This window comes from Alnus glutinosa, chromosome 13 (assembly GCF_958979055.1).
Source record: "Alnus glutinosa chromosome 13, dhAlnGlut1.1, whole genome shotgun sequence".
Classification (NCBI taxonomy): Eukaryota; Viridiplantae; Streptophyta; class Magnoliopsida; order Fagales; family Betulaceae; genus Alnus; species Alnus glutinosa.
The window spans coordinates 5754495-5760072 of NC_084898.1; the positions used below are offsets into that span (position 1 = coordinate 5754495).

Sequence of the window (5578 nt, forward strand, 5' to 3'; positions counted from 1 at the left end):
TAGAAAAGGAAAATAAATAAATGGAAATAAAATATAATAAATATAAATATAAATATATGTTTAAATATATATATATGTACGGCCCTTCATTTGGATTCAGGTGGGGCGCACCTGCGCCCCACGTGAATAAGAGGAGGGCCATTCGGCCCTCCTCAAAAGAAAAAAACTATATATATATATATTAAAAAAAAAAAAAAAAGAGAAAGTGAGGCGCCAGGCGCCTCACTTAAAAGAAAAAGAAAAGAAATGAGAAGGGCACTCGGCCCTTCTCTGTAAACCAGCAGGGAGAAAAGAAAGAAAAGGGGGAAAAGGGGGAGAGTCCAAGATTTTCTCAAATCCGTGAAGATCTAGACCTCAAATCTCAAGTCTAATTCCGGAAACGTGATCTACACGTGTGGATCTACGTTTTGACCGATTATTTTGAGGTAATTTCGTAATCCTTAATTTTTGTCTAAGTTAGGTCAATTTTGAGTGTTAGACTAAATTGTTAAAATTAGTTTGAGGCTTTTGTGTATAGTGAATTCCTATACACTATTTAAGCCATGGGTTGTTGGATTAAAGGATTTAAAACTCTAATTTTGTTAATTGTTGAGGTGTAGGCATAAACCCTAAATTTGATGAGTTGAGTTAAATTTGAGACTTTTAAGTGTTTAAACCTTAGATTATTAATTAGTCGATTAATCGCATTTAGGGTGTTAACTAATCCTAAGTTATCTATGGGTTTCAAAAAAGAAAAGAAAAGAAAAAAAAAATAGGTATTTGTGGGGCTGGGTCCTAAAGTTAGTAATTTGTATAAATTGGATATTTTAATTGTAAACCTAAGAATATTTCTATGTACATGTTTAGTTAGTTAATGGATAATAAAGTAAACCCTATAATTTTATGGGTTAGTAATTGTAGATAATAAAAGGTTGAATGGAACCTTAAAACTTTATGGGCTCAACTTTTAAACATGTACAAAGAGAAGCACGAGTTTAGGAGTATGAGTGCTAATGTAAGGTGCAATCTAATGCAGCTACACATTGCGCAGCTTTGAGTGAGGATAATCTCGAGAAGCCACGGATTTTGCAAGAAGGTGAGTATTCTACTCACTGAGGAATCCTAGGAACTTAGATTTATGTATTGTTGCATTTGTTTGCGTTTATGATTATAGAATTTGTTGGTGAAGATATATGTAATTGAATTGTGAGTTATTGGATTGAGAATTAAAATGATAAGTTGATATTGATAATGATTGGTTATATTTATGATTATGAAATTTATTGAGAAAATTGTTTATGATTGATTTGAGATATATTGATTTGTAATTGTATGGATAAATGGATGTTGATGAATCTTGGTTATTTATGATTATGGAACTTATTGAGAAAATTGTTTATGATTGAAATGGGATATATTGGTTTGTAATTGTATGGATAAATGGATGTTGATGAATCTTGGTTGTTTATGATTATGGAACTTATTGAGAAAATTGTTTATGATTGATATGGATATATTGGTTTGTAATTGTATGGATAAATGGATGTTGACGAATCTTGGTTGTTTATGATTATGGAATTTATTGAGAAAATTATTCATGATTGAGTTGAAATATATTGAATTGTAATTGTACGGATAAATGGATGTTGACGAATCTTAGTTGTATATGGTTATGGAATTTAGATGAAGATATGTATTGATGGTTGAGTTGTAAAGTATTGAATTAAGAATTATGTTGAGATGGTTGAGATTAATATGCGGGAATTATTGGGGATTGAATGACATGATGTTGAATATATATATAGGGTGGAATTGTGGATGCGTGTAGATGGAAAAATTGTTTGGATATACATGTGTAACAATAGGGGTATGATAAGGTAATTTGGATTTATGAGAACTCGGTAGTTGATAGATGGTAAGTCTAGTGTTGTAGTGTCTGGCACAGTGGTAGGCCATAGTGTAGTAGCTCTTGGCTGAGATGAGTGGTAGGCCAGAGGGTAGCAGCTCTTGGCTGAGATGTGTGGTAAGTCTAGCATTGAAGTGCTAGTTCACGTGAGATGAATGCCCTGCGGGTCGTAGCTTTACGGGCGGTGTTGATGGTAAGCCTAGCATTGAAGTGCTAGCATTAGTGAGATATGTGGTAAGCCTAGCATTGAAGTGCTAGCACTAGTGAGATATGTGGTAAGTCTAGCATTGAAGTGCTAGTTCACGTGAGATGTGTGCCCTGCGGGTCGTAGCTTTACGGGCGGTGTTGATGGTAAGCCTAGCATTGAAGTGCTAGCACTAGTGAGATATGTGGTAAGCCTAGCATTGAAGTGCTAGTTCACGTGAGATGTGTGCCCTACGGATCATAGCTTTACGGGCGGTGTTGATAGTAAGCCTAGCATTGAAGTGCTAGCACTTGTGAGATGTGTGAAATATTTTTATGGTATGTGTGGAATATTATTAGTAGAAACCGTGATAATATATAAGTGTGTGAAGAACAACGTGACTTGTACCTGATAATGTGTTGTGGTGTGAACTTAATGATTTGTGAATGACACTGTTGAACCCTGTATGTAATTATGTTTGTGTATAGTGTATACTTAGTGAGTTTTATACAACTGAGGCCTCGACACTTCTTACTGAGGTGGTGAACTCACACTTTCACCTATACGGATGTGGCTACTACCACAACCGTATAGGTGAAGCTTCTTTGGATGCAGGTATTGATGATGCGGAGGAGGACTCCGTTGCACACTATGTGGAGTACTACGACTAAGCACGTCGCTTGAGTCGTAGGAGTGTCGGACTTGGATAGTCCCTTTTGTGTATTTTGTATATGGCTAGTGTGACTTATAACACGTAGATGTAGCCATTCTTTTGTATGCATAATTTTATGCTTAAGTCCCCTTTGCGTATTTTGTATATGGCTAGTGTGACTTGTGACACGTAGAGGTAGCCATTCTTTTGTATGCATAACTTATGCTTAAGCCTTAAGCAGATAGACATTAACAGGCTCTTTTGTGTAATGAACAGCTTATGATTATAATGTTGACTTCCGCAGATAGATTTCGTATTCCACTGTATATATTATGTAACTCTGATATATCAGGTACATGTTAAGGAATGTGTATTATGAGTTGGCTGGGTGACACGTAGTCATGCCACTGTGATGATTCATTGTATGTTTTTTTTTTTTTTTTTTAAAAAAAAAAAAAAAAAATGGGTCGTCACATAAACCCTTACAAACCCTAAACCCTAAAAAAAAAATATCCTACACTTTCTAAAAAAAAAACCCTAACACTAAAAACAAAAACCCTAACCTTAAACCCTAAACCCTAAAAAAATCCTACACTTTCTAAAAAAAAACTAAAACCTTAAACCCTAATCCTAAACACTTTACCCAAAAAAAAAAAGTCCTACACTTTCTTAAATAAAATCTTAACCCTAAACCCTAACAAACCCTAACCCTAAACCCTAAACCCTTACAAACCCTAAACCCTAAACCCTAAAAAAAAAATATCCTACACTTTCTAAAAAAAAACCCTAACACTAAAAACAAAATCCTACACTTTCTAAAAAAAAACCCTAACCCTAAACCCTAAACCCTAACAAACCCTAAACCCTTATAAAATAAAATAAAATAAAACCCTAAACCCTAAACTCTTATAAAAAAAATAAAATAAAACCCTAAACCCTAACCCTAACAAACCCTAACCCTAAACCCTTTAAAAAAAAAAAAATTCCTACACTTTCTAAAAAAAAAACTAAAACCCTAAACCCTTTAAAAGAAAAAAAAATTCGTACACGCCATATTGCGTGACATGCACAATTTGTTTACAAGTTTATACTGTAAGACGTATGATTTGTCTCGGTCTCTTAACCCTATACAGAGAAATATGGACAAGTCTTGGATGTCAGCACCTAGGGGTACGACATGGTATAACGACGGGTGTAGGGCGTTTGTGGCATTTGCCGTTAGTAACTGTACGGCCGTGGATGGCAAAATTTACTGCCCATGCAAGTATTGTCGAAATAACCAGCGTCACACTCCAGATTTCGTTCTTGCCCACCTGACTGGAGGTAGGGGGATGAATCCGGGATACAATTTGTGGTATATGCACGGTGAGATTACGACTGGGTCTGCTATTCGTGGTCAGTGTTCGAGTTATCACAGTGGCACAGATACCGCTGCCTGTAGCACTGAACATGGTGAAGTCACAGAACAGGAGGGTGTGGCCGTGGAACAGGATGATGACATGCACGCCATGTTGCGTGACACCTTCGGCGTGCACGATGTTGCTGAAGCCGGCAGTACGGATCCGCAACAAGTTGTCGAAGATACCTCCTGCGGGGATGCATTGAAGTACCAAGAGTTGTTACAGACCGCCGAGAAGCCCTTTCACCCTGGTACCAAGCATAGTAAATTGAGTGCTACTGTACACATGTACAATTTGAAGTGCGTTAGAGGTATTAGTAACAAGATTTTTTCAGACATTCTCGAATTTATCAATCAGCTGTTGCCTCCTTGCAATGAGACATTGCCAGATAATACGTATGAGGCGAAAACGTTTCTAAGTGTCATGGGTCTGGGGTATGAGAAGATTCCGGCGTGCCGTAATGACTGTATGTTATTCTGGAAAGACAATAAAGAATTAGATTCATGTACCGTATGTGGAGAATCTAAGTGGAAGGCTGATACACATATAGATGAGGATGGTGAGGTCATATCAGCGAGAAAAAAACGTCCAGTGAAGATCTTGAGGTGGTTTCCACTCATCCCACGGTTACAGAGGTTATTCATGTCTGAGCATACTGCGCCCCATATGAGATGGCATGCAAAAGGCCGCACTAGGGATGGCGTATTGAGGCACCCGGTCGACGGTGAGGCATGGAGATCGTTTGACATTTTACATCCAGATTTTATGGCAGAGAGTAGGAACGTCCGGCTTGGTTTGACAGCAGATGGATTTAATCCATTAGGGAACATGAGCACATCCCACAGCACATGGCCCGTAATGCTTGTGCCGTACAATTTGCCACCTTGGATGTGCATGAAACAGACGTCGTTCATCCTGTCACTGGTTATTCCTGGACCGAGCTCACCAGGTATGGATATTGATGTTTACCTTCAGTCATTGATTGATGAGTTGCTGGAACTGTGGAATGTAGGGGTACGAACATTCGATGCTTAAAAGAAGGAAAATTTTATTATGCGATCGCAGTTGATGTGGACAATAAACGACTTGTCAGCGTATGCAGATTTATCTGGTTGGCCTAACAGGGGTGCGAAGGCATGTCCTTGCTGTATGCAATCGACACGTTCTAAACGCTTAAAGAACGGATGTAAATTTTGCTATATGGGGCACAGGAGATACTTGCCAACTGAACATCTGTGGCGGCTGAACAGGAGAACATTCGCGGTATTGAAGAATTTGACAGCGCGCCGATTGTGCCATGCGGAGACGAGGTCCTCCAACAGTTGGACGGAATTGGGTGCAGGGAGTTTGGATGTTATATGGAAGAAGAAAAGTATCTTTTTCAGATTGCCGTATTGGAAAGACAATTTGCTTCGGCACAATCTTGATGTTATGCACATAGAGAAAAATGTCATGGA

The 5578-nt window shown here is 38.1% G+C and overlaps 1 long non-coding RNA gene across 1 annotated transcript; it reads left to right on the forward strand.

The window, feature by feature from the left end:
- Window positions 1-221: 221 nt before the first annotated feature.
- LOC133855027 (uncharacterized) lies at window positions 222-3017 on the forward strand. Its single transcript, XR_009896915.1, has 3 exons — window positions 222-425; window positions 1016-1075; window positions 2664-3017. It is a non-coding gene; the product is annotated as an uncharacterized LOC133855027 (long non-coding RNA).
- Window positions 3018-5578: the final 2561 nt, after the last annotated feature.